The 27,063-nt window shown below is 44.3% G+C and overlaps 1 long non-coding RNA gene across 1 annotated transcript; it reads right to left on the reverse strand.

Annotated features, from left to right (window-relative positions):
- Positions 1-3,917: 3,917 nt before the first annotated feature.
- Positions 3,918-23,127, reverse strand: LOC129694846 (uncharacterized). Its single transcript, XR_008723057.1, has 4 exons — positions 23,077-23,127; positions 17,074-17,236; positions 11,860-11,884; positions 3,918-7,463 (listed from the first exon to the last, which is right to left on the reverse strand). It is a non-coding gene; the product is annotated as an uncharacterized LOC129694846 (long non-coding RNA).
- Between the last annotated feature and the right edge of the window lie 3,936 nt (positions 23,128-27,063).

Here is a 27,063-nt window from a genome sequence, read left to right on the forward strand (position 1 = left end):
ATGTAATTCTCTGGCCCTGCTTGGTTTTGTCATAGTAGGTATGTTACAAAACCTACCTGAAGCGTGGCTGAGCATCTGCCCCACCCCTTGTGTGTGGTTTTGGCGCTGTTTAGAGGGGGCGGGTTTAAAACGCGATTTTTACTAGGCTGTTCCAATCGAAAATGTTCAGCCTAGTAAATCATTAACGGAAAATCGCTGAAAGACCCCGTCGCAAAAGGTATTATTAGTTTTTATGGCCTTGTATAATATTTATAGTAGTTTAAAAATCACTCTCTCACTCCGCAATCTCTCGCAGCCCCAGGGTTTTATAAAGCAAACTATTAAAGGTATGTACCTTATTTTTACATTAAATGGGGCATGTATATAACCCTGTATATAAAGTTTTCTATAGCGAGTAATTCATTTTGGGCTCTTTATATCCCGCAATATTTTTCTGGGCACTTGAGGGCACAAATCCAGCGCAATGTGAACGTTCTAAACCAGCGCGTTCACAGGAACCCACTAGAAAGCCGATTTAAATTGACTTTAATTGACAGCAATTGAACACTAAATTCCTTCCATTTGGCCTATAAATTGATGTAAATGAGATGTAAAAATCATGTTTTATTGTGAATTATTTGTGAATATTATTTGGACACTTGGGCTATTTAAAAATGTTAATCATTTATTAAGAAATGGATAGATGTTTAGATCTAGTAAGTGAAGTTTGAAATTAGCTACAATTGGGTAACTAACTAATTATATGCTTTAATTTCAGGTCATCCAAGTAAGATTATTTTATATTTGTTTCAGAATGCTTCAATCTATGATAACTGAAAATTTCATTCAGTTCTCTTAATTTTTAAGAAGGTTATGGGCTTTTGACTGTCCACGATCACAGCTTTTTTGTTATGTCCATAGAAAATCAATAGGGAACAAGATGCTAATTTCCGAGTATGAAAATGGCCATAACTTTTTTATTACTTGAGATATGAAAGTGAATTAGGTGTCAAATTAAACTTATTGTTATGCTTTATCTGATGGGATAAATTGCAGACTTGATTTTTTATTTCTCAAAATATTGTAACATTGCTAGTCATAGGACTCACTTGTGTCAGTTCATCACTTATTTCAGTCTTTTCAACCAGGTCCGTTGTTATTGACAACATTGTCTTTCTTTTTTCACGCTCTTTCTTTTTAAGCTTTTCCTGCTGGTTTGCAAGTCTTTTTCCTATCTTTGCGATATTTCTTGACCGCAGAGACCAACTGATCGCTGAATCGGGGGTGGGAAATAAATGACAATCCACCACCTCCAATCTAATAGACTTTAAGAGGAATGACATCCACCACAGTAGTTCATAATATAATTTTCACCAATGGTTGCCTTCTATTTCTTGTTCATTTTCAACTCTCCACCTTTTCAGCTGGTTTTCCAGATAGGCTGCAGGATTATTTGCCTCTCCTTGTGTATCTCCCCTTTATTCCTTGGGGTTCATTTTAAGTGGGTAACATTGTCTGAGGGCCTGCCATACCCTCTGCCTGACTGTGTCAAACAGCATGCCATTGCTTATTACATTGTTCGCATCATATTATACTATCACTTAAGTAGTTCTGTCAATTTAGTGGCTCATATCACTTTCACCAACAGTGCCTTCAAATCTCCCATAGCCAATAATTGTCCCACATTTTCTTCCTCCAAAGCCCTAATCCATTTCCTCCCCCATCACGGTTATAGGGTGAGGTATTTTTTTATCCCTATGCTTCCCACTTTAATCCTTTCTGGTATGCCTTCTTTCTTATTCTAAACTCAATTTCTTGCTTCTCAAATATTCTAGCCTCCTTGCAAATTCATTCACCTTTCTTTTTAAATCTTCCACTGACTCCTCCTGCTTTATTACTTTCACGCCTGTCGTTTCCTACTTCTGTTATCTCCTAACTGCCTCTCTCTCCTTTCTTTCTAAACTGCCTAAGTGTATCTAATTCCTTTCCTTTCCGATTTTCCCACTTTTCAAAATTATCTGTGGCCATATAATTCATAATTAACACTTTCATCTTGTCACACATTTACCTTAAAAGTTCCTTCCTTACGTCACTTCCTCAAATCTCAGCAAATTCTTAAAATCTCACCGAACAATCATTACCCTTCTCCAACCAGAATGTTTACCATAAAACAACAAACCATAAAAGCTGGTCATGTTTCATCAATTAACTTATTTCCAATTATTTCAATCCATTCTCACCACTATTTTAAATGTCCAATTCCTAGCACTAGGAACAATTTTCCAAATTAACTTTACTGAAAAGAAATCTAAAAGAAACATCAGAAAAAACCAAACAACCTACATTTTCCAACTTCCCCTTTTAGGTTACGAGGATACAAACAGTTAATCGTTATCTTACAGCTGTTCGTAACTTTTCCCAATTGCTTCCAATTTATTTAAAGGAACATACACCTACCCACAGTGGAAATTTTTGATTCTTTGGGGGGACTTTTGTGTTCAACTCTATAATTTGTTGTGTTCTATTTTATTTAATTTAATTAATTAATTTATTTATTTATTAACCCTTTTCTCTGGTTGTTATGGAAACTTATTATCTATTTTATGTAAAACACTTTGGTGTCAATGCGAGTTGACTCAAAACGTGCTATATAAATAAAACTTACTTAGTTACTTACTTACCCTTACAATGTGGTCTACAAATACAATAAACAAAATATTTATCACATATATAATCTTCCTCATTCATTCCAACCCGGTTTTTACACACAAATCACATTCGTTCCATTCTTACTTCAAAGAAATTATTCAATTTTTTACACGTATTAAAATTTCAAAATTGACATTTATATAATTCTTATCTCCCTCCCAAGCCAAAGTAGGATGATCCAATCCTCCAGCAGTCGGGTTCACAAACACTGTGATTGGACATTGATTCAGATCGTGACCATTCAGACTCACCGTCACTCAAATTCTAACCACACCCCACTAAATCACAACCAATCAAAATCCTAGTCACTCAACATCTGACCACACACCACTCCCATTAATTTCCAGACAAAGGAAACACATTTATTTTTTGATCTCTCAGTTTAAAGAATGCTGAAAGCTTATATCCACAAACAGTTAAGACACTCAGTCCTTAAACCATACACTATTATTATTGCTATTCTACTTTCTGCTATTCTACAATATTCTACCACTGTGTACACCTTCTGCCACACACCTACCCCAAATTCGTATTTTGCCCGGATGACCCCTGGTCACCCAAGGCGTTGTCCACACAATACCTGCCTCGCCCGTGCAAAACCCCTGACTTCTCAGGGTGATAACCACGAGGTCTTAATACTTGCCTTGCCCGTACAGACTGCTGACTTCTCAGGACGGTAACCACAAGGTCTTAATAAACTCTTAATACTATCACATTACTTTCTTATCACAACTATTATTACTCACCACACACACATGCCTTCTTGGACAATCCTTAAGAGCCACATTAGGGGCTGGGAAGGCCCTGGGCTATTGTCTTTTAATTAATGGTCTCTTACCGACCCTGCTCGCTGCGCCAATTTGTCGTGGAGTGAGGATGTCTTTTTTACACTCTGGTTCCATGGGGTCTGGGATGGATGGTGATTCCTCTCTGGGATCAGTAGACTCTGCCACAAGTGGATCAGGTGGTGATGGGTTGTATGGGATGCCCTGCATTCCTTCCATAGTTGGCACAGACTTCACTTGGTCCTGCTACTGAGGGGCTCAGTGGATTTCACAATGCTCCTTCACCAGTTTGAGTGTCACTTGCTGGTGAGGTTGTTACATTTTCCACAGGAGAATGTCTTTGAATCATCTTCCAGGAAATCCCTGGAGCAACGAAACTTGTAGTAGAATGGCAAACAATGCGCTGGACGAACTCAGCAGGTCGAGACTGGAAGGAAAGGAATTGTTGATGTTTCAGGTGGAACCCCCCACATCAGGGATGTGAATAAAGTACTGAGGGAGTTTAGGCAGAGCATCATTGTTGGTACTGGGGCTGGGAGAGGATGCTCCCAGAAAAAGACCTTTCAGTCCATCACGAACTGACCTCTGCTAGGTCTAGGTAATTATGTGTGCACCCCAAGCTAATCTCAGGTGCAGGGATAAGCTTTGCACGTTGGAAGAAACGTTGAAACATTTCCACCACTGCAGTATGAAACTTAAATAATCAGTGCATTGGTGCAACTCAGTCTAAAATCAAATTGAGTGGCTCACAGCATGATTGTTGCTCTCATAATTACAAGAGTCATTGAATTACAGCCTTTCTGGAAATGATTCACTCTTATTCCAGATTCTGTCCAAACTGAGACCCACCAAGTCGTTCAGAAATAAAATTGGACTGGCACGCGTCAAAGTGAACTGAGCATTGTGATTGCAACTGAGGATCATAGAGCGAAACACCATTGAAAACGGCCTTTGGAATAAGTTGTACATACAATCAAGTTGCATAACTGAGTTAGTCCCCAACCACCTGATCCTACAATTTCTATCTGCTTCTATGGTCATCATGAGATATTTGTTACATTTTACTGGACTCTCGCTTTGGTTGCAGTAGAGCAGGGTGATACAGGTCCATCCTAGAAAGGCTGACCCATCATTATTTAGCTTCTAGTTAAAGGAGACCCATAATAATTTTGGAAAGGACCATCGATTGAAAAAAAAACAAGGAAGGCCTGCAATCACACTGAGCCTCTCATTGAACATTTCAAAGTACTTCACAATCATTCAAGGACCGTATTGTCAAAATGTAGACATCAGCTTTGATTTAAAAAAATTATGAAACAGAATTTTCCTTACCATCACCATTGATTTTAATTGTCATCAAAACACAAATTCAATCATGAGCTGGATTAAAATGTTGATTTAAAATAACATTCTTGCATACATTGGCATTCTAAGTAAAAAGCAATATAAAGCTGGAGTTTCGTCAGAATAAAGTCATTTTCATTCCATTACACGCTAACCATCTCTGATGAATTAAAATCTGATCCTGTTGAAGGACACATAGAAACATAGAAAATAGGTGCAGGAGTAGGCCATTCGGCCCTTCGAGCCTGCACCACCATTCAATATGATCATGGCTGATCATCCAACTCAGTATCCTGTACCTGCTTTCTCTCCATACCTCCTAATCCCTTTAGCCACAAGGGCCACATCTAACTCCCTCCTAAATATAGCAAATGAACTGGCCTCAACTACATTCTGTGGCAGAGAATTCCAGAGATTTACCACTCTCTGTGTAAAAAAGAGAGCACAAAGATGTGCACAAAGATGACCTGTCAGTCCTTTTCCCTCACTCTAGGGGCTTTGCTTTCTTTCCACAATTGTTCTTCCATTACTTTACAATTACTCACAGCCCAACAACCCAATATGGCCTAATATGGCTATTTAATGCAGAAGTTATTTGTTTCAATTTTGGCCATGTCATGAGAAAATACAGCATGGAAAGAGGCCCTTTGGCCCAAGTCCTTGCTGACCACCAACCACCAACTTGGCACGGTGAGAAGGTCCCGGCATGCCGCGGCATCAAACAGCAAGGCTGGCTTGCCCGCTGTGGAACCGGGAATCGGCCTGGAAGTCCAGTGAGCCTAGCCTCTGCTCAGTCCTGAAGACTGGGAATCAGAGAGGAGGTGGAGGGTTACGGCGATGGCAGAGGACGCTGGACAAAAGGCTCGTAAGAGGAGCCCAGAGGGGTGGGGGGTGGGGGTTACTTTCCGCACCCTCAAAGTCAGCTGTGGAAGGAACAAGGTCTGAAGAGAGCCATGCAAGAAGAGGAACAATGGTTCGCAGGATGACCAGAATGGAGGCTGCACTGGATCTTTGTGGCCGGCTGCTGCTGGGTCTGTGAAATGGCGGGAAAATGGCGCTTCTTGTATATGATCTCAGTGGGCAGTTTTGTACATTTTGTACTAACCCTGGGATGGTGCGTATGTACGGTGATACTCTTGCTGATCTATATGCAAAAATAGTATGTCACTCTATCTTGGTACACGTGATAATAACAAAACCATTTACCCATTATACTATTGCCAAAGTTAATCGTATCTTATTGTCTTCACACATACGGCACTCCCAGATTCTACCAACCTGCACATCTATGGAGTGGGATAGGGTAGCTGGAGAAACCCACGTGGTAGCAGAGAGAACATGCAGACACCATACAGATAACAGCTGGGATTAGGATTGAACATGGGTCTCCTGCACTGTGAGCAGATGTGCCACCCTTAAATCAGCCATTCTTCATCTCGCCAACAGTCTGTCTGTCCTTCCTACTGTTTTTGTCATTTTAAGTATGTGGTAAAGAGTATGTTTTAATTCCTTGGTTTTATGTGGGGGGGCTGGGGGGCTCTTACCTCGACGGAGATGCGATTTTTTTCTGTATCGTATCTCCGTCCCCACTGCGGCCTAACATCGTGGAGTGGCGCAGCCGTTCCTGGAAACCAACCCGGCGCTCTCTTTGCCAGAGATCTCTTTGCCGGGGATCGACTGTGGAGAGTAACTGCGGGTCTGTGGACTTTAACATCATGGAGACCGCGGTGCCTGGTTAGAGACCGATTCGGGAGCTCCAAGCCTCGGAGAATTTCAACCATCCCGACGTGGGAGTTTCGATCACCCCGACGCGAGGGCTTCGGATCATCGACTGTGGGAGCTTTGATGGCCCTAAAAGTGAATGGTTCGACAACCCCAATCGCGGGAGAATAAAGAGGGAGAAGAATGGATTTTATTGCCTTCCATCACAGTGAGGAATGTGGGGAGGCGCTGTGGTGGATGTTTATGTTAAATTTTATTTCATGTGTCTGTGTGTCTTGTTACTTTTCACTTAATATGGCTGTATGATAACTCAAATTTCACTGCACTTTGTGGTACATGTGACAATAAACTGACCTTGAAACCTTAAAACCTACTTGGTCTGCAGGTGCAATGTGTAATGTGGAAAAATGCTGCCATCACATGTGAACACCCTGCTCAATGATCAGCAAAGGAATCCGAACAGCAGCTAGACTAATCAAGATTTGATTCTGCTGGAACATTTAGCCACCCATCTAACTACCACCTATTTCCCAGATCTGCTTCCCAACCAGTAAACTAAATAATTTCCCTCTATTTCCTCCCTTAATTTTACCTTCAATTCGCACTTGTATTTCACTGGACTTTCATACTTCCTATTTCCTTTGTTCAATTTTAAAGTGTTATTATTGCACCAATGATTTAAACTACAAACTATTAGTTGCTTGTAAAAGATAGTGAAGGAAGCTTTTTGATGGGTGCTGAGTATGAATAGTCATCCCATCAACTCAGCGTGGTCCTGTTTTCTTGCAGGGCTTCTGAGGCACTGCGACAGTAAAATCCACGCTGACCACCATCTGTTGCTTCACTCACATTCTCCCTCATCTGTGGTCTCCTGCTTAAGCTTCTCATTTGAGCTCGTGAAGTCCAGGCAATTTATGGCATCTCCTGTGAGAAAGAGAAGTTCCCATGGTAACACATTTTATTTTAAATATTTGTTTTTAACTTATTCTTTGAACAGAATTTCTCAAAACATGCATTTATTCCATCACAGTGTTCTGCCGCTCACAGCGGATATATACCGGTTAAGCTTTGCTTCTGATGTCCACAGATCTTTAAAGGCTGCAGGACAGGTCAATACAGTGGTTAAAAAGGGCACAGGATATAAGACCAGGAAGGTTATATTAGAACTATGTAAAACACAGATAAGGCCACAGTTTGAATACCGCACGCAGTTCTGGTCACCACATTACTGGAAGATATGATTTCACAGGTGAGGATGCAGAGATTTAGGATGTTGCCAGGACTGGAAAACTGGCTCTCGGAGATGAAGGGAAGTTTAAACTAAGACACATAAGGTTATGAAGATCAAAAGCAATAGGATGAGTGGTCAAAAACCAGAGAGCAGAATAGTTGGTGTGTGGGTTAGTCAGGGATAAAGGTGATGAGGGTCTGCAAATGACAGTCTCACAAGGTGGGATAGACAGAAACCATCATCATATGAAAGAAGTAAAATGCAGTTACCCGCAGGGCTGCAGACAGAATAGTCTCGCCCTGTTTTGCAGGGTTGCTGTGATCCAGTAAAACACGCTGACATTGTAAAAGATACCAGCATGGTGCACAGCCACACCAACGAGGCAAAGATTGAGACTGTGCTCAACACAGGCAACTAAAACAACGGCAAAGAAGCAGGTTGTGGGGAGCGACAGAGGAGTAGTTACGGAGGAATCACTAAAGTTGCAGTCACCGGTAATAGAGTGCTTGGAATTTCAGAAACTTTGGAGAAATGTGTACAGGATCATGAGGGGAATACGTAGGGTGAATGCACAAAGTATTTTAGCCAGAGCTGGGGAATCAAGAATCAGACGGGATAGGTTTAAGGTGAGAGGGAAACATTTAATAGAGACAATATGGTTTTATGGAACAAGTTGCCAGGGGAGGCCGTTGAGGCAGGTACTAGAACAATGTTTAAAATAAATTTGGGCAAGTACATGGATAGGAAAGGATTAACGGGATATTAGCAGGTTGGACTAAAGTAGATGGGGCATCTTGGTCAGCATGGGCAAGTCAGGTTGAAGGGATGGTTTTCATGCTTATGACTCTATATGGAAGACAGAAGCCAGGCACTTTGTTGCACCCTGTTGTCTTAGAATTGGTGAGTTTGTGGAGCCTTTTCAGAGTTGATAAATAAAGCAGGAACACCTCCTCCTCTATAGGTAACAGTGCAAGACGGGCAAAGTTTGCAATAAGGCAAAAATATTACTATCGTATTAATAGTTACTTCATTTGAGAGTAGTTAAAAAATAAATGAAATCACTGCATTTGCCGCGGTGGGATTTAAGTTCAGTTAACACTACTGCCAGAAACACGGCAAAGTGGGAGGAAATATCGGTGGTTTAAATTGCATTTAATCTAATGCTGAAGATTTATCAGGTAAGAGGGACAATCTTGGCTGTGGATGTTTAGGATATTATGGCCGTAACAAAAACATGGCTGAGAGAAGGGCAGGGCTGGCAGCTCAGTGTTCTAGGGTACAGATACCACAGGCATGGTAGATGTACAGGTAAGTGAGGAGAAAAGTAGTCTTGATGAGGGAGGACATAACAGCAGTGCTTCGAGAAGAGAGTTTTGGGGCCTTATCAAATATGGGCTACATGAGTAGATCTTGGAAACATGAAGGGAACGATCTTTTTAATGGGATTATTTTATAGGCCCGCAGTAGTTAACGGGAATTAGTGGAACAGATGTGTAGGGAGATTGCAGATAACTGAAAGAATAATAAGGTTGCATGTGTGGGAATAAAATAGCTTCCATTCTATTGACTGGATAACCCACGTGGCAAAGGTCTTGAATAGGTTGGAATTTGTTTAAAAAATGTCCAAGAAAGCCTCTTTAATCCCTTTGTAGAGGGCCCTAATAGAGAGCGGGCAACACTGGAGTTCCTGTTAAAGCAAGGTAGGGCAAGTGTTTAAAGCGTCAGCATGGGAGCACTTTGGGACTAGTGACCATAATTCTATGTTGTAAAGTAGTTATCAAGAAAGATAGGATTGGGCCACGTTAAGATCCTAAATTGGGGGGGAATTTTGGAGGGGGATCTTGCAGAAGTTGATTTGGTAAGACTACAGATAGGTGGCGTCAGGCAATCGGGAAGCTTCTAAAAGTGTGCAAGAAAGAGTTCAAGGACAGCACGCTTCTACTGGGATGAAGGGCATGGCTGGCAAGTTCAAGGAATCTGGTTGATGAGAGGTGTTGCTGCTCTGGTCAGGAAAAAGGAGGCCTACATCAGGTGTAAACAGTCGGGATCAAGCAAATGCTTCCGTAAGTATAAGGAACACACTTAAGAAGGTAGAGAAACATAGAAACATAGAAATTAGGTGCAGGAGTAGGCCATTCGGCCCTTCGAGCCTGCACCGCCATTTAATATGATCATGGCTGATCATCCAACTCAGTATCCCGTACCTGCCTTCTTCTCCATACCCTCTGATCCCCTTGGCCACAAGGGCCACATCTAACTCCCTCTTAAATATAGCCAATGAACTGGCCTCAACTACCCTCTGTGGCAGAGAGTTCCAGAGATTCACCACTCTCTGTGTGAAAAACGTTCTCCTCATCTCGGTTTTAAAGGATTTCCCCCTTATCCTTAAGCTGTGACCCCTTGTCCTGGACTTCCCCAACATCGGGAACAATCTTCCTGCATCTAGTCTGTCCAACCCCTTAAGAATTTTGTAAGTTTCTATAAGATCCCCTCTCAATCTCCTAAACTCTAGAGAGTATAAACCAAGTCTATCCAGTCTTTCTTCATAAGACAGTCCTGACATCCCAGGAATCAGTCTGGTGAACCTTCTCTGCACTCCCTCTATGGCAATAATGTCCTTCCTCAGATTTGGAGACCAAAACTGCACGCAATACTCCAGGTGTGGTCTCACCAAGACCCTATACAACTGCAGTAGAACCTCCCTGCTCCTATACTCAAATCCTCTTGCTATGAAAGCCAACATGCCATTCGCTTTCTTTACTGCCTGCTGCACCTGCATGCCTACCTTCAATGACTGGTGTACCATGACACCCAGGTCTCGCTGCATCTCCCCCTTTCCCAATCGGCCACCGTTTAGATAATAATCTGCTTTCCCGTTTTTGCCACCAAAATGGATAACCTCACATTTATCCACATTAAACTGCATCTGCCAAACATTTGCCCACTCACCCAGCCTATCCAAGTCACCTTGCAGTCTCCTAGCATCCTCCTCACACCTAACACTGCCCCCCAGCTTAGTGTCATCCGCAAACTTGGAGATATTGCCTTCAATTCCCTCATCCAGATCATTAATATATATTGTAAATAGCTGGGGTCCCAGTACTGAGCCTTGCGGTACCCCACTAGTCACTGCCTGCCATTGTGAAAAGGACCCGTTTACTCCTACTCTTTGCTTCCTGTTTGCCAGCCAGTTCTCTATCCACATCAATACTGAACCCCCAATGCCATGTGCTGGTCCCTTTAACAGCCTGGCCATATATGTGGGGAGCCACAGGATATGTGTGAGGTTGTAAATTAATATTTCTCTTTGGTTTTTAAGGTGGAGATGCTCATGGAAGTTGAGGAATTGCGGGCAATGAAATGTGATATCTTGGACGATATACAAATTACCAAAGAGGTGGTATTAGCACATGAAGGTGGATACATCTCCAGGGCTTAACTGACTACATCTTCGAAAGTTGTGAGAAGCTAGGAAAGATATTGCAGAAGCCCTTGCTTTAGGTGAAGTTCTCGAAAACTGGAGGTTAGCAAATGTTGTACTGTTATTTGTTATTTAAGAAGAGTAGCAAGGACAAGCCAGGGAACTGCCTGACAAAGGTTATGGGTAAGTTACTGGAGGGGATTCTGAAGGACAGGATCTACTAGCATCTGGATAGATAAGGTCTGATTAGCGATAGTCAGCATAACTTTGTGCATAGGAGATTGTTGCTCACTAATCTGTTAGCTTTTTGAAGAAGTAACAAGAGGATTAATGAAGGCAGGTTGGTGGATGGTGTCAATGTAGACTTTAGCAAGGCCTTTGACAAAGTCCCGCGTTGTAGAATAGTCTGAAAGATTGTATCGTATTGGATCCAGGGAGAGATAGCCAATTGAATACAAAATTGGCTCGATGGTAGGAAGCAAAGGGTGATTGTGGGTTGTTCTTCAGACTGGAGACCTGTGACTGGTGGTACGCCATAGGGTTCTGTACTGGCCCCATTATTGTTCATTGTTTATATAAATAATTTGGATGAGAATGGAGACAAAGTTGGATCCAGAATCAGAAGCCCAGGCAGAAACTGGACCGCATCTGAAAGTAAATGTTCTTACCTTTTATGCCTGTGTTTTGTTTCCACTGTTGTAGAGATAGGAAGGAATAAAGAAAAAGGTCAGCCACAAATACAATACAGGGTACAGTCAATGCATCAGACAGCTATAATTCAAATGTAATCACTCATAGTCAAGGAAGTGGTAAGAGTGGAAATGTTCAATAAAAAGAGGATTGGGCAGAGTTGATGTGGAGCTACAAGAAGGAAATCATACTCACAGAGACATGTAGCATGGCAGCAGACCTTTCGGCCCATCACATTAACCCATCAGCACCCATCTGATTGTTAAATATTGACGCCATCTTTCAGCTATTGTCCAGTCTTCTATGACGAAGCTCATCTGGACAAGTCTTAAATGCTGTCAACAACTATGCTTTCACCATTCTCTCCCGCAGTGCATTGCAGAAACTCACCACTCTCTGGTGAAAAGAACCCCCTCAGATCCCTTCTGAATCTCTTATCCCTTACCCTAAACCTATGTCCTCTATTATTACCTCTCTCTGATATGGAGAAGAGTTTCCTCCGTCTACTCAAATTGTACCCTGAAAATTTTTAGATACCTCAGTAATATCGCCTCTTCTCCTCCCGGATAAACAGACCTAGCCTCATGACTGAAACGATCTATCCCAGGTAACGTGATCATGTGACCATGTATCCCATTCAATGTGATCATGGCTGGTCATCCACAATCAGTACCCCGTTTCTGCCTTCTCCCCATATCCCCTGACTCCGTGATCTTCAAGCGCCCTATCTAGCTTTCTCTTGAAAGATTCCAGAGAACCGGCCACCACCATCCTCTGAGGCAGAGAATTCCACTGACTCACAACTCTCTGTGTGAAAAAGTGTTTCCTCATCTCCGTTCTAAATGGCTTACCCCTTATTCTTTTAGGAGATTGGAGCCAGCAGAGGATAAGAGGAACCAGTGGATGTGCTCATTTTGTCTTTCAGACCTGAAGTGTCTGTTCCCCACAGATGCTGCTTGATCTGTTCAGTTCCTCCAGCACTTTGATTTTTGTTCCAGATGCCAATCATTTGTGTCTCTGAATTAAAATTTCATTTTTCTGGATCTGGGCCAGCACTTATTGCCCATCTACAGCTACCCTTGAAAAAGTGGCAGTGTCCCTTCTTGAACCATTGCACCCCACTGGTGAAGCTGCTCCCACAGTGCTGTTGGGGAGGGAGTTCCAGGATCGGCAAGGTATTTTCCAAGTTAGAATGGTGTGTGACTTGTAGTGGTGTTGCCTTGCACCTACTTCCTGGTGCTTCCTGGTAATAAAGTCATACATTTGTGAGGTATTGTCAGGGTAGTCCAGCAGGGTAAATGCATTTTGTAGATGGGGCATACTGCAGACACAATGCACCAGCGCTGAAGTGAACGATGTTGGTGGGATGATAGACAAGCTGGCTGATTTGTGCTGAATGATGGTGTGCTTCTCGAGAGTTCTGGAGCAGGCGTTAAGGCCAGAGAAGAAGGTCCTTCACCATGTGGTGAATCTTTGGAATTCTCTCCTAGGAGCTGTGGAGGTTCAGTCGCTGTACATTTATGGCAGAAATTAATGGAGCTTTTATTTGTAAGGGAATCAAGAATCACAGAGTTAGTGCAGGAAATTGGCACTGAGGTAGAAGAACAGCTGAGGTCTCATCGAATGATGGAACAAGCAGGTTAGGCTGGAGGGTCTGAATAGCCTGCTCCTGTTGCTATTTTCAATATTTTCCTAAGAGGACAGGCACCAGACCTTTAATCCTCAGATGCTTTTTTATTCTTGTAATAGCTCACAGTTCAATCTCATACGTCTCTATTTGGGCTGTGAGTTAATATCATCAAGGACTCACACCATCTTGGCCACACTCTATTCCCATTGCGAGCATATGGAGGAAGGCACAGGAGCCTGACAACCATGAACTTCAGGTTCACAAACAGTTTTTACCCATCAATTATCAGGTTCTTAAACTTTACGGAGTTTTACAGATTTTGATACAGCTTCTGATCACGTACAGCTTGAGATCGTAGGAAATAGGATTACAGATTCATACCACACAGAAACAGGCCCTTCGTTCCACCAAGTCCACACTTTTTGCCCATCAACACTAATTCCATTTGTCCACTTTCGGGCCATATCCTTGGAAGTCTTGCCTATTTAAGTGTCTGTCTAAATGCCTTTTAACCAAAGTACCTTTAAAATGTTGATGTGGCTTTGCACATTTTGTGTGTCTGTGATGATAAAATGCAGCTCCATGAGAAGAAACCGAGTTTCAAGTAGATATTGGAAACAAGGTAGGATATGCAACATCATCGGTAAGGACAGAACAGTGGCGCAGCGGTAGAGTTGCTGCCTTACAGTGCTTGCAGCGCCGGAGACCCAGGTTCGATCCCAACTACGGGTGCTGTCTGTACGGAATTTGTACATTCTCCCCGTGACCTGCGTGGGTTTTCTCTGAGATCTTCGGTTTCCTCCCACACTCCAAAGACGAACACATTTGTAGGCTAATTGGTATAAATGTAAGTTGTCCCTAGTGTGTGCAGGATAGTGTTGATGTGTGGGGATCGCTGGTCGCTGCGGGCGCGGTGGGCCGAGGGGCTTATTTCCGCTCTGTATCTCGGAACTAAACTAATCCAGTGAAGGTTTTAAGGGTAAACAGCCTGCCCACATTCATTACAGCACCCCAGGGAGTGGGAGTAAGTTGCTGCATCATGGAAGATGGGAAAGGAAACAGAGAGTGGAAGCAGAAGCTGTGGCATTCACAGACCGTAGCTCATGATCCAGTGAAACTCCTGCTGCTTCCCTGTGATACTTTGCTCCACTGAGTCTATATGGCACTGTGCCGCTCGTACAGAGCCACACTGCATGAGCGACTGACTGATGTTACATCGAGGTTTCTTTCCAAAACAGAGCAATATCAATTATGTTGTGGAGCAGCGGTAGAGTTGCTGCCTTTCAGTACCAGAGACCTGGGTTCCATCCTGACTATGGGTGTTGTCTTTGCAGAGTGTACGTTCTCCCTGTGATCGTGTGGGATTTCTGCAGGTGCTTTGGTTTCCTCACACATTCCAAAGATATACAGGTTTGTAGATCACTTGGCTTCTGTAAATTGTTCCTAGGGTGTAAGATAGTACTAGTGTGCAGGTGATCATTGTACAGTGCGGACCTGTTGGGCCTAGCGGATATCCGTGCAATATCTCTAATTGAAATAATTGACAATGTTTAGCATTGTCTGTAGAGTGAAGAAATTCCACGTACTTGACCAGCCAGAATGTTATGATTTTCAAAATCTTCTGTGGGGTATTTTTGGTGAATTCAGGTAGATATCTCAAATGGCATCAGACAGTTCAGACATAGGATTTGGTATATATGCATACAACCAAGACCTGAGGTACACTCAGAAATCAGTTGCACTCCATTGACTGCAACCTGACACCTCTATGTGAGACTGTGGTGAGATTGTAGATGGACTGTACTTCAGTCTCGCTGCCATGGCAAGGGCTATAACATTACCCTCTCATGCATATTTGAAAGCATTCTGCATGAAGAAGGTGAAGATAATACATTGTTGACTTTGTGCAGGAGCACTGAGAATGATGTGATGCAATTTCTCTAAATATGCAGCTTGTAGGTCACTCAAGGTGTATATTGCTGCAAGCAAGTTGCTGGAAGTTCTGTCTGGATGCCTTGGAGCAGTTGGGCTGAAGGAACAAAAGCAACTCAAGTCATCACGAGTATCCACCTGCAGGTTCTCCCAGGACTTGGCCTTGGCCAACTGTTGATGATGGAAGGTAGACACATAATGCTGGAGTAACTCAGCGGGACAGCAGGCATTTCTGGAGAGAAGGAATGGGTGACCCCACTGGCTGTTGATGATGGACATGGATATTGCAGTTCCGTCCATGGGAAAAGTCGTTATGATGGGTGTCCATTTTTTCCAGATAGAAGCGGCTCCTTTGGATTCTTCAACCTCACGAGCATGATTTCAAATGTGAGAAAGATCTTTGCCAAACGTAGTTTCCTCAGTGTTGCTTGTGAGAGACAATGGGAGCAACTTCACCAGTGTTGGCATTGCCAAATTCCTCAGTGATTACAGAGTCGTATGTGTGCATGTCGACCCGTTGCAAAGGAAGAGGCAGCTTAGGCTTGACATAGGCATTGGGTAATGACAGAATTGCCTTTTCACTGCCAGAATTCACCACACATGATCACAAGACAGATCAAAGTAAAAATGGATTTGTACTAAAAAATGCATGTATTTTCTGCTGAAATGTTTTTATTGACTGCCTGGGGTTATGAAATGGTGTTGGTATGTTACAGTGTAGGGTGGGGAGGGATAGAAAGGATGAATGGTTTTGGGAGGGAGATGGTGAGAGTGAGGGTGGGGAAGGGAAAGGGGAGAGAGAAAATAGGATTGGAATGGCAGGATTGGAAAATGAAAGAGACAAAGGAAGAGAACAAGGGAGAAGTACTGGGGAATGTGAAGATGGAGGGTGGGCAGTTGCTTCATCATTGCCTAACCCTGTTAATATCTTGTGAAGCTTTAGTTCAGAACAATAAATAGTTGCTTACATAAATTAATGCAAATCACACCTAACTAACAGGAGCAAATGCCTTACCAACACTGTACCTTAATGAAAACTGGCTATACCCAAGATTGCGGCTGATCGCTGTCATTCACCGCTCATCTCAATTTTGATGTCATCATTGCATGCTCCTAACTCCTGGTGTTCAGGCCAATTAACATTGTTGTCTCCCATTCTTTCTCCCATGATTTCTCCCATTCTCCTCTGCTTCTTTTTTTTTTAAATCACTCCTGAAGACATATCTATTCTCCATGGCCTTTGTAGACCAGTGAGGTGTTGAATTGTTTATTAACTTTATTTGCTTGGTTTTGCTGCGTTGTTCGTACTTGTGTTTTATGTTTTTTTTAATTTATTGTTTGGATTTTTGTATGTAATTTATGCGCCTCGTGTTAGTTGTATGTTCTGTTGTTCTGCCTGTTTTATGATCTTGCTTGTTTTCTTTTTTCTGTACAGCACTTTGGTCAGCTTTGGTTGTTTTTAAGGTGCTTAACAAATAAAGTTATTATTATTATTATTATTATTCTTTGTGATTTTGTTCTTCCCATCATATCTTTCACTCTCATGAGCTGGGCTCAAATCAATGAGTAAATAAAAGATTTTAAATGTTATTGAGAGTTCCCAAGTGTTCCTGTAACTACCGACACTTACCATTTTACATGTTATTCCCTCCATGGGTGTGGCGGAAAATTCACCTTCGGGTTTCACACAAACAATCCTTGTGATACCTTTGGTTTCTTTGATTAAATCCAAGCACTCAGGGCAGGGATATGAGCTGGTGTACAATGTTGCATCTTTCAGGTCCTGTTTATGCCTGCCGTACAAACACAGAAAATGTTTTTGCTTCCGATTGAGTGAATTAACCACAGGAGAGAAATACAGACACTGGGTTGAGCTCCAGCTCTAGTTTAGCTTTGGAAAGAACTGCAGATGCTGGTTTAAATTGAAGGTAGACACCAAATATGGGAGTATCTCAGCGGGATAAGCAGCTTCTCTGGAGAGAAGGAATGGGTGACGTTTCGGGTCGAGATCCTTCTTCAGACTTTTTAGTTTAGTTTAGTTTAGTTTAGAGATACTGCACGGAAACAGGCCCTTCTGCCCATCAAGCCCATGCCGACCAGCGATCCCCGCACACTGACGCTAACCTTCTGGAAAATGCATTTGCCAAGATAGTCTGGAAATAGCAGGCAGTGGTCTTTGTTATAATTCATCTCATTATACTGGCAGGACTCTGTGGTCAGGGACATTTTGGGCCAAACTTAAGCTGCTGATGGGACATCAGTGAAAGATGCACTCTGGCCTGCCCTAAACTTGCCGGTCTTCTTGTGCGAGGAGCTGTCCATGTTTGGATGCCACTGACTGACAACATAAAGTAGACATATTCCATAATGTAGGGTCCTCATACCAGTGGACAGTGGCACAGCTGGTAGAGTCACTGAATCATAGCTCTAGAGACACGGGTTTAATCCTGACCTTGGGTGCTGTCTGTATGGAGTCTGCACAGTCTCGCTTCAACTACTCTGGTTTCCTAAATCAATCAGCCTCTGTAACTTGCCCCCACCGTGTCAGTGCGTGCTAGAATCATAGGGGGATTTACATAGGGGGAGTAGTAAAGAAAATTCCTCTTACAAATTGTGAGTGTTCAGAGTTCGGAGGTGAGAGTCATCCTCCATACAACCAACCTTCACGCTCGATCATGAACAGGGAGCTATTGTGATGCTGCTGATTACTGTCCTCACCCAGAAATTCCTCTTCAGCAAAATAAATCACAGAGGGTACCCGACACAGGGGAGGGTCCTTCACAACTTTGTGTCTCAAGTTCCGAAATGAGATTACCCGTGCAGGGGAGGTAGAAAGCCCCACAGAAAATGGATCTCAGCTAGTCCAGGGTGTATCTTGGGATGCTGAGGGAAGGAGGGAAGGTATTGTGGAAGACATAATCTTCCCAACATCCTTAGATTTAGGTCTAATATGTGAACGATACTAGACTTCATTAATGGGGGCACTGAATACAGAAGTAAGGAGGTTATGCTCCAACTTTATAAAATCCTCTGTTCTGGACTTTATAAACTCCACCATCAATAGTGTCACCTCCCTCAAACAGGTGACCATATACCCGAATCAGAAGCCATGGATGAACAGCGAGGTCAGACTACTGCTGAAAGCACGGGACACCGCTTTCAGGTCAGGCGATGCTCGAGCCTACAGTTCATCCAGGGCTAACCTGAAGAGGGGCATCAGGAAGGTCAAGCACTGCCATAAGCTCAGGATTGAGGAGCACTTCAACAACAACTCCGACCCCCGACGCATGTGGCAAGGCATCCAGGCCATCACGGACTACAGACCCTCCAACATCACCCCCACATCCAGCGACGCCTCCTTCCTTGCGGAGCTTAATCCCTTCTATGGCCGCTTCGACAGGGACAATCTAGAAACAGCCATCAAGGCTATGCTACCTGCCGATCACCAACCCCTCACACTCACCCCCTACGACGTGTACGTGGCACTGAGTAGGACTAATGCACGTAAGGCTGCTGGCCCTGACGGCATCCCCGGGCGCATGCTCAGAGCCTGTGCTGCGCAGCTGACAGACGTCTGGACTGACATCTTCAACCTGTCACTTGCCCAAGCAGTTGTCCCCACTTGCCTTAAATCCACCTCCATCGTGCCAGTGCCAAAACACTCCACTGCGGCAAGCCTCAACGACTTCCGCCCAGTTGCACTTATCCCCATCATCACCAAGTGCTTTGAGAGGCTGGTCCTGGCACACCTCAAAAGCTGCCTACCCCCCACAATGGATCCCTATCAGTTTGCCTACCGCAAGAACAGGAGTACGGAGGATGCCATCTCAACGGCACTTCACTCCACCCTCTCCCACCTCGACAACAGAGACACTTATGTAAGAATGCTGTTCATCGATTACAGCTCAGCATTCAACACCATTATTCCATCAAAACTGATCACCAAACTCGGTAACCTGGGCATCGACCCCTCCCTCTGCAACTGGATACTGGACTTTCTAACCAACAGACCCCAGTCTGTGAGGTTAGACAAGCACACCTCTTCAACCCTCACCCTGAACACCGGCGTTCCTCAGGGCTGTGTGCTGAGCCCCCTCCTCTACTCCCTCTTCACCTATGACTGCACACCTGTACATGGTACTAACGCCATCATCAAGTATGCAGATGATACAACGGTGATTGGCCTCATCAGCAACAACGATGAGCTGGCCTACAGGGAGGAGGTCCAGCACTTAGCAGCATGGTGCGCTGACAACAACCTGGCCCTTAACTCCAAGAAGACCAAGGAGCTCATTGTAGACTTCAGGAAGTCCAGAGGCGGCACGCACACCCCCATCCACATTAACGGGACGGAGGTGGAACGTGTTTCTAGCTTCAGGTTCCTGGGAGTCAACATCTCCGATGACCTCTCTTGGACCCACAATACCTCTACTCTGATCAAGAAGGCTCATCAGCGTCTCTTCTTCCTGAGGAGACTGAAGAAGGTCCATCTGTCTCCTCAGATCCTGGTGAACTTCTACCGCTGCACCATCAAGAGCATCCTTACCAACTGCATCACAGTATGGTATGGCAACTGCTCTGTCTCCGACCGGAAGGCATTGCAGAGAGTGGTGAAAATTTCCCAACGCATCACCGGTTCCACGCTCCCCTCCATTGAGTCTGTCCAAAGCCAGCGCTGTCTGCGGAGGGCGCGCAGCATCGCCAAGGACTGCTCTCACCTCAACCATGGACTGTTTACCCTCCTACCATCCGGGAGGCGCTACAGGTCTCTCCGTTGCCGAACCAGCAGGTCGAGGAACAGCTTCTTTCCGGCGGCTGTCACTCTACACAACAACGTACCTCGGGGACTGCCAATCACCACCCCCCCCTTCCGGACACTTATTATTTTTTTCTTCAAATCGTTTGCTATGTCGCTCTTCAAGGGAGATGCTAAATGTATTTCGTTGTCTCTGCACTGTACACTGACAATGACAATTAAAATTGAATCTGAATCTGAATCTGAATCTGAATCTGAAATTGTTCAACATACCTCAGCCGGAGTACAGTGTGCAGTGCTGGGGTGAAGTAGAGGAGATTCACCTGGATGTGGGACAGATCAATTATGAGGATAGACTGGAAACACTAGGACCGGGGGTATATAATTGAGGTATCCAAAATTATGAGAGGTACAGATCAGATAGCCCGTGGGGAACCTTTGGGCGGCACAGTGATGCAGCGGTTGAGATGCTGCCTTACAGCGCCAGAGACACAGTTTCGATCCTGACTGGAGGCTGTCTATGGAGTTTGTACATTCTCCCCATGGCCTGCGTGGGCACGGACTGAATGGATCGCTGGACCGTGCGGACTCAGTGGGCGAAGGGCTTGTTTCCACGCTGTGTCTCTAAAGTCTAAAGTAAACTAAATATCAGAGGACATAGATTTAAAGTAAGGCATTAACAGGGGATATGAGGGGGTCCTTCTTTACCCAGAGTGAAGTATTTGGAATGCACTGTCAAAGAGAATTATTGAAACGGGGTCACTGACCACATTTGTCCAGCTGAGCATTTGAATTGCCAAGGAATAGAATGCTATGGGCCAAGTAATGAGAAGTGGGATGGGTGCCCTGGGTGTGTTAGACCAAACGGCCTGGTTCAATGTCATATGATTCTATGACTACAACATTATCTTTCTGTTCCACAGCCTAAGATTGCTCTGTTCATCTACACTGTCCTTCCATTTACAACATATTCTTTGCCATTCCCACATGTGTGACACCCACAGTGCTGATCTGAATCCAAACAATGAGAACACTGATTATCTTCTTGTGGCTGAGAACTTTCTTTCTTGCTGTCAACCACCCAGTCAATTTTGTCATTTCACACAAACTGATGATGGGCCCACATTTAAATCCCACACTTAATTAAAGGTCACGAAAACCAAGGAATCTATATAATATACCGTTGATCGCCCTTGAGTGGGGGCGCTGTCGAATATGGCTGCCCAGCCTGCAGCTGTTCGTCCTTTCACCCTTTTTTATTATTTTTAGTTTACTAAAAGTTTAATCTTGGAGGTCTTCGAGTTTTTTTATGTGGGGGGGAAAGAGGAAACTGCTTTTCTCAGTCCCTACCTGGTTGGAGATGCGGGTTTCTCCGGGCCGCATCTTCACCCTCTCCTCGCGGCCTACCAAATGGGACTGGAGCGGCATTTTCTGCCGGGACCGGCCAGAGCTTCTGCTTCGGCGGCAGCGCTGGAGCATCATCGCGGAGTGGGCTATGCCTTGCCTGGGTCGCCGTGTGGTGGGCTCTGGGGTGCTGTGGCCACCGACTCCAACATCGCAGAGCTGTCGTTGCGGGGCGTCCAGCCGCGGGCGGCACTGAGTTTAAACACTGCGGAGCCTGGGATCTTTCGCTGAGATCGCCTGTGTTGGAGCTCCGACCAGCGCGGCCTGTGGACTTCAGGAGCCACGGTCTCCGGTAGGAAGCGGCCTTTCTGGACACTCCAGGCCGCTGAGAGTGTTCTCCCGACGCCGGGGCCCCATCATCCAGCGAGAGGGCCTGAAACATCGGGCTGCCGTTGCGGGGGCCTCAGATGGGCTCCGACCATGGATGAACATAGAGGAAGAGGACTGGACTTTGTTGCCTACTTCACAGTGGGAACCATTGTGGGGGGATGATTTTATGTTTAATGTCAAATTCTTTAATGTTGTGTTTTATTTTTATTGGTGTGCTGCAATGGCAACTCAAATTTCAGTACACCAATTGGTGTACGTTACAATAAATGTCCTTTGTCCTTTATGTTTGCTGTGCTTCCCATAATCTCACAAGGGCTTCCATCCCTCTTCTTCCTACCCACTCACTGAAGTCTTGTTTACCAGGCTCCCATTAACTTTATTGGAAAATGTATTATTTTGCCATGTAACGTTAAAGAGAAAAAATGTATTAATTGTGGTGGAGCATGAAAGTTAGTAATTTTTTTAGATATCTTCAAATCCGAGACTATGTGAAAACACACACGAAAGACTGTCATTCTATTGGCCCAGATATATTAGACGAATGCATGAATAGAAAGACGGATATAAGTAAGTTAATATCCTATATTTACAATACCCTTTTAACTGCACATATCCCACCTTCGGAAATAATTAGGCGAGCATGGGAGGAGCAAGGCATTTCTCCAACTTTTCTTATTCCCCTTTCTCTCTGCTGCACTGGTAGCTTAGGGGACATTTTCTTGTTCTTTTCTATATCCTTTCACTTTTTCCTTTATTTTTTTCTTGCTTTCCCTTTGTTTCATTTTTTCCATTTTTTCTAATTAGGTTATAAGGTTAAAAATGAAGCTGCACAATAATTGTATAATTCTAGATGCCGAACATTTTATCTTTGTACAATTGCGTCTAATAAAATAAACATTAAAAAAAAAATGTGGTGGAGCATTAATTGTATACCATCCGATAGTCTAGAGGAGAGACCAGCAAGATCCGAGTCTTGGGCTTGCCAGATTGAATGTAATTTTCTGTATTTTCATCTTTACCGAAAACACCAAGACAGAGACCGCTACCAGCCGAGTACATGGGAAGGGGTTTAGTGTAGATGGGCATCCAGTAACTAGCATGGCCGCAGTTGGCTGAAGGGTACATTTCCGTGCTGTGTCTTACCTGAAATAAAGAGTGTTAGCCTCTGCACAGATGAGCAGGTTGGGGCTGTTACTTTGGTCGCGACTTGAAATGTAGCAACCATGGTAACAACCTCGTGCAAAACCGTTGTAGCCCGTTGCCACCTGCAGGACAATCATGGTTAGAATGATTCTGGAACAAGACGAGGCCCTCCCACTTCTGACGGACCCATTCCCCTGCATTCCTCAAATGCCTTCCCTGTGATGGCCACGCTGTCTATATCTGTGGCTTCACAAGCATGACCTAATCCATTTATTTGGAGCAGGAACGCTCTTAGAATGTCAGTGAATAGTGTCATTTCCCAAATGAGCGTAAGAAGTTGAGACAAATTCACATGAAGTACTCACAAAGCATTCGTCCTGGCAGATTATCGCTCCAACTCCGCGATCTGGACTATCTGAAACACAGAAGTGTCGAAGAGCATCACCTGAGGCTGTGCAGCCAAATGTCTCTGATGCTATCAGAGCTCTGGATGTCTCATATCACAATATTGACCTCTATTGGGTCAATAGAGACCATCGTTTTTGGGACAACTTTTTGCTGGGCCACAGGCTACAGGAAGAAGATCATCCCACCTAGACTGCAATCAGCATAAACAACATGCATCAGCGTTTCTGCAGGGAGGGCCAACCTTTTGATGGGTGAGCAATGAGATCACAGAGCTGGGCAGCTCAGAAACAGGCCTTTTGGCCCATCATGTCCATCCTGACCACTATCTAAACTGGTACCCGGACGTGGCACCGACAGACAAGAAGTCCAAGCAAGAAGTCGAAGCCAAAGAACCGAATGGAAACGAGGCCGAAATGCCAATAAACCGAAAGAGTCCGAAGACGAAACGCCTACTAACCAAAAGGATGGGACGTCTAAATGCAAACCAACCGAAAGGGTGGGACGCCTAAAAGCCAACGAACCGAAAAGCTGCATCGCCTAAAAGCAAACTTACCGAATGGCCTCTCTGTCAAAATGCCACATACCCGAAAAGCGGCGTCGCCTACAAGCCAAAGGACCGACTGCCGCAAAACAGAAAAGTACAATAACGGACATGACGTTGCCGGGGGGCGGGACTTGTCAGCGATTGGTGCAGACCCCCGCGTCCATCACATCACTGTGATGGCATGAACATTGTCCCAAACCTCTGCTCCACCCGACCCACAGCTCGCGGAGGGTGGCCGTGGGAGAGTGGGGGCTGTACACCTTCGGCCGCTTTCAACTTGGTGCATAGGTGACTGGGCAATCTGAACCCAAGCACCAAGTTGAAAGCGGCCGAAGGTGTACAGCCCCAACTCTCCCGCGGGCTGGAGGTTTGGGACAATGTTCATGCCTTCACAGTGATGTGATAGATGCGGGGGTCTACACCAATCGCTGACAAGTCCTGCCCCCCGGCAACACCATGTCCGTTATTGAACTTTTCTGTTGAGCAGCAGTCGGTCCTTCGGCTTGTAGGCAACGCCGCCTTTCGGGTAGGTGGCGTTTCGACAGAGTGGCCATTCAATAAGTTTGCTTTTAGGCGATGCAGCTTTTTGGTTTGTTGGCTTTTAGGTGCCCCGCCCTTTTGGTTAGTTTGCATTTAGGCGCACCATCCTTTCGGTTAGTAGGCGTTTCGTCTTCGAACTTTTTCGGTTTATTGGCTTTTCAGCCTCGTTTCCATTCGGTTCTTTGGCTTCGACTTCTTTGCTTCGGCTTCTTGTCTGTAGGCGCCATGTCCGCACATGATCTAAACCAATTCCGATTCACCAGCACTTGATCCCTAAACTTCTACACATTGGCGGTTAAAGTACTCAAGGTTCTTAAATGTTGTGAGAATCTCTGCTTTTACCACTCACAGGCAATGTGTTCAGATTCCAAACACCCTCTGACTGAAAAAACATCCGCAGTTCCACTCTCTTTCCTTTTTGCCGGGCTGCCAAAATGACCAGGAGGCTCATTGGATGTGGAATTTCCCTGAAAGCTTGTCGGAGTCATTGGAGACATTGGACATGGAGAGCAAAGGTTGGTAGGAGGGTGAACCTGGGTAATGCCTCCAGCACCTTTAGGTAGGCTGCAGGAGGTTGCCCCCCCAGGTACTAGGTGACTGGCGATGAGGAGGGAGAGATGATGGTTTGTGGTTCCATATCCTCCTATGCCTTGCCTATTGAAGTATTTGTCTAAATGCCTCTTACACATATTAATTGTATCTGATTCCATCACCTCCTTCGGCAGCATGTTAGATATCAACTTTGCGAATAACCTTCTTTCACTTATTCCCATTTTGTTTTTGATACTTCTATCAGGTCACCTGTCAGGTTGACCCTTTGTTTCTTTATTGTGATTCCAGTATTTTTTGTTCTTTGAAATTTCCAGCACGCCAAGTGTCTCCTTTTGCAGCGTGCTGTGAGTTTCTCAGGGGTGGCCAGCACTTTCAACACAAGGACTTGGATATCAGCAGACTCACACAATTCCATTAACCAAAATGGCGGGCAAGCAAACTGTTCCTTACCAGTTCTTGCAGCTAGAAGGAAGCACAGCTGCAAGGCATGAATATCCTTATTATCATTCTCCAAAGCATCATTGGGCTGTGTCCCATTCACATTGTCATTGTGACCTTCAGCTGATCTTTGGTGTTCAAAGCTGCCATCAGAACTGTTCAGTAGTTCACAATAGCATTTGTGTGCATTTTCTATCTCGCGCATGAATTTGGCCTTGAAATCTTTTTCTTTCATATGCGATGAACCCAGAGCTTCCAGGATATCCAATATATTTGTTAAGTCAAAAAATGAGTTGCATTTTGTTTTGATATGTGTCGGCATCACAGCTGTTTTTGGTGATATTTTCGTCCGAACTTTTTCTAAATTCAGTAATGGTATGTACATATCAATAATGACTTCAGCCTCAACAAACAGTTGAGTAACACGAGTGATGTTAGCCATGTCATCTTTCTTTTCCAGTTCCAGGTTAGGCCAATAACAAACTTGCTGAACACCACCTAATAGAAAATAGATTGCTTCATGATTAAAAGTCAATTTAAGGGACACAATATGTGTTGAGAAGGCAATGAGTCTAAAAACCAATTATTGCTAATGGCCTGATGACCTGTATTCCAATGTTTTGAAAGGATGACTTTAGAGACAGTCAATGCACCGGTTGTCATATACAAAATTCAGAGAGACACAAGAGATAGCAGATCCTGGAACCTGGAGCAAAAAAATAATTCCTGGAAGAACTTAATGGATCAGGCAGCAGCTGTGGATGGAAATGGACTGTTGACTATTTGGGACTTTGCCTCTGAACTGAAATGATAGAGAGGAGATAAGCATCAGAACGTGGTGGGCATGAAGAGTGGGTCAAGAGCTGGCAAGCTATACGTGGATACAGGACTGATTGAATTGATTGAAAGATACAGCAAGAAAACAAGTTCTATGGACCACTGAGCCCATGCCGACCCGTTCACGTTAATTCTATGTTATTCCATTTTGGAAACCACTCCCTATATACTGGGCCAAAGTCCAATTTAACATATTTATTATAAACCTACTGACCTCCACAGCTATCTAAAGTACACTTCCTCCCACCCTGCTTCCTGCAGAGACTCTATCCCCTACTACCAATTCCACCTACGCCGCATCTGCGCTGAAGATGATGTGTTCCATACGAGGATATCTGAGGTCCTCATTTTTTAGGGAACAGGGGCTCCCCACTGCCATCATAGATGAGGCCCTCAGTATGGTTTCCTCAATATCTCGCAGCTCCGTTCTTGCTTCCCCCCAGTCGCAACTGGGGCAGAGTCTCCCAAGTCCTCACCTTTCACCCATCACCCGTCGCATGCAGCACATCATCCTCCGACATTTTCGCCTCCTCCAATGGGAGGTGTTGCACTTTGGGGGGTCGAATGTAAGGGGAAAGTATACAATTAATGGCAAGACCCATAACAGATGAATAGACAAAAGGGTATTGGGGTCCAAGTCCATAGCAACCTGAAAATGACAACAGAGT

This window comes from Leucoraja erinacea, unplaced genomic scaffold, assembly GCF_028641065.1.
Source record: "Leucoraja erinacea ecotype New England unplaced genomic scaffold, Leri_hhj_1 Leri_821S, whole genome shotgun sequence".
Lineage (NCBI taxonomy): Eukaryota > Metazoa > Chordata > Chondrichthyes > Rajiformes > Rajidae > Leucoraja > Leucoraja erinaceus.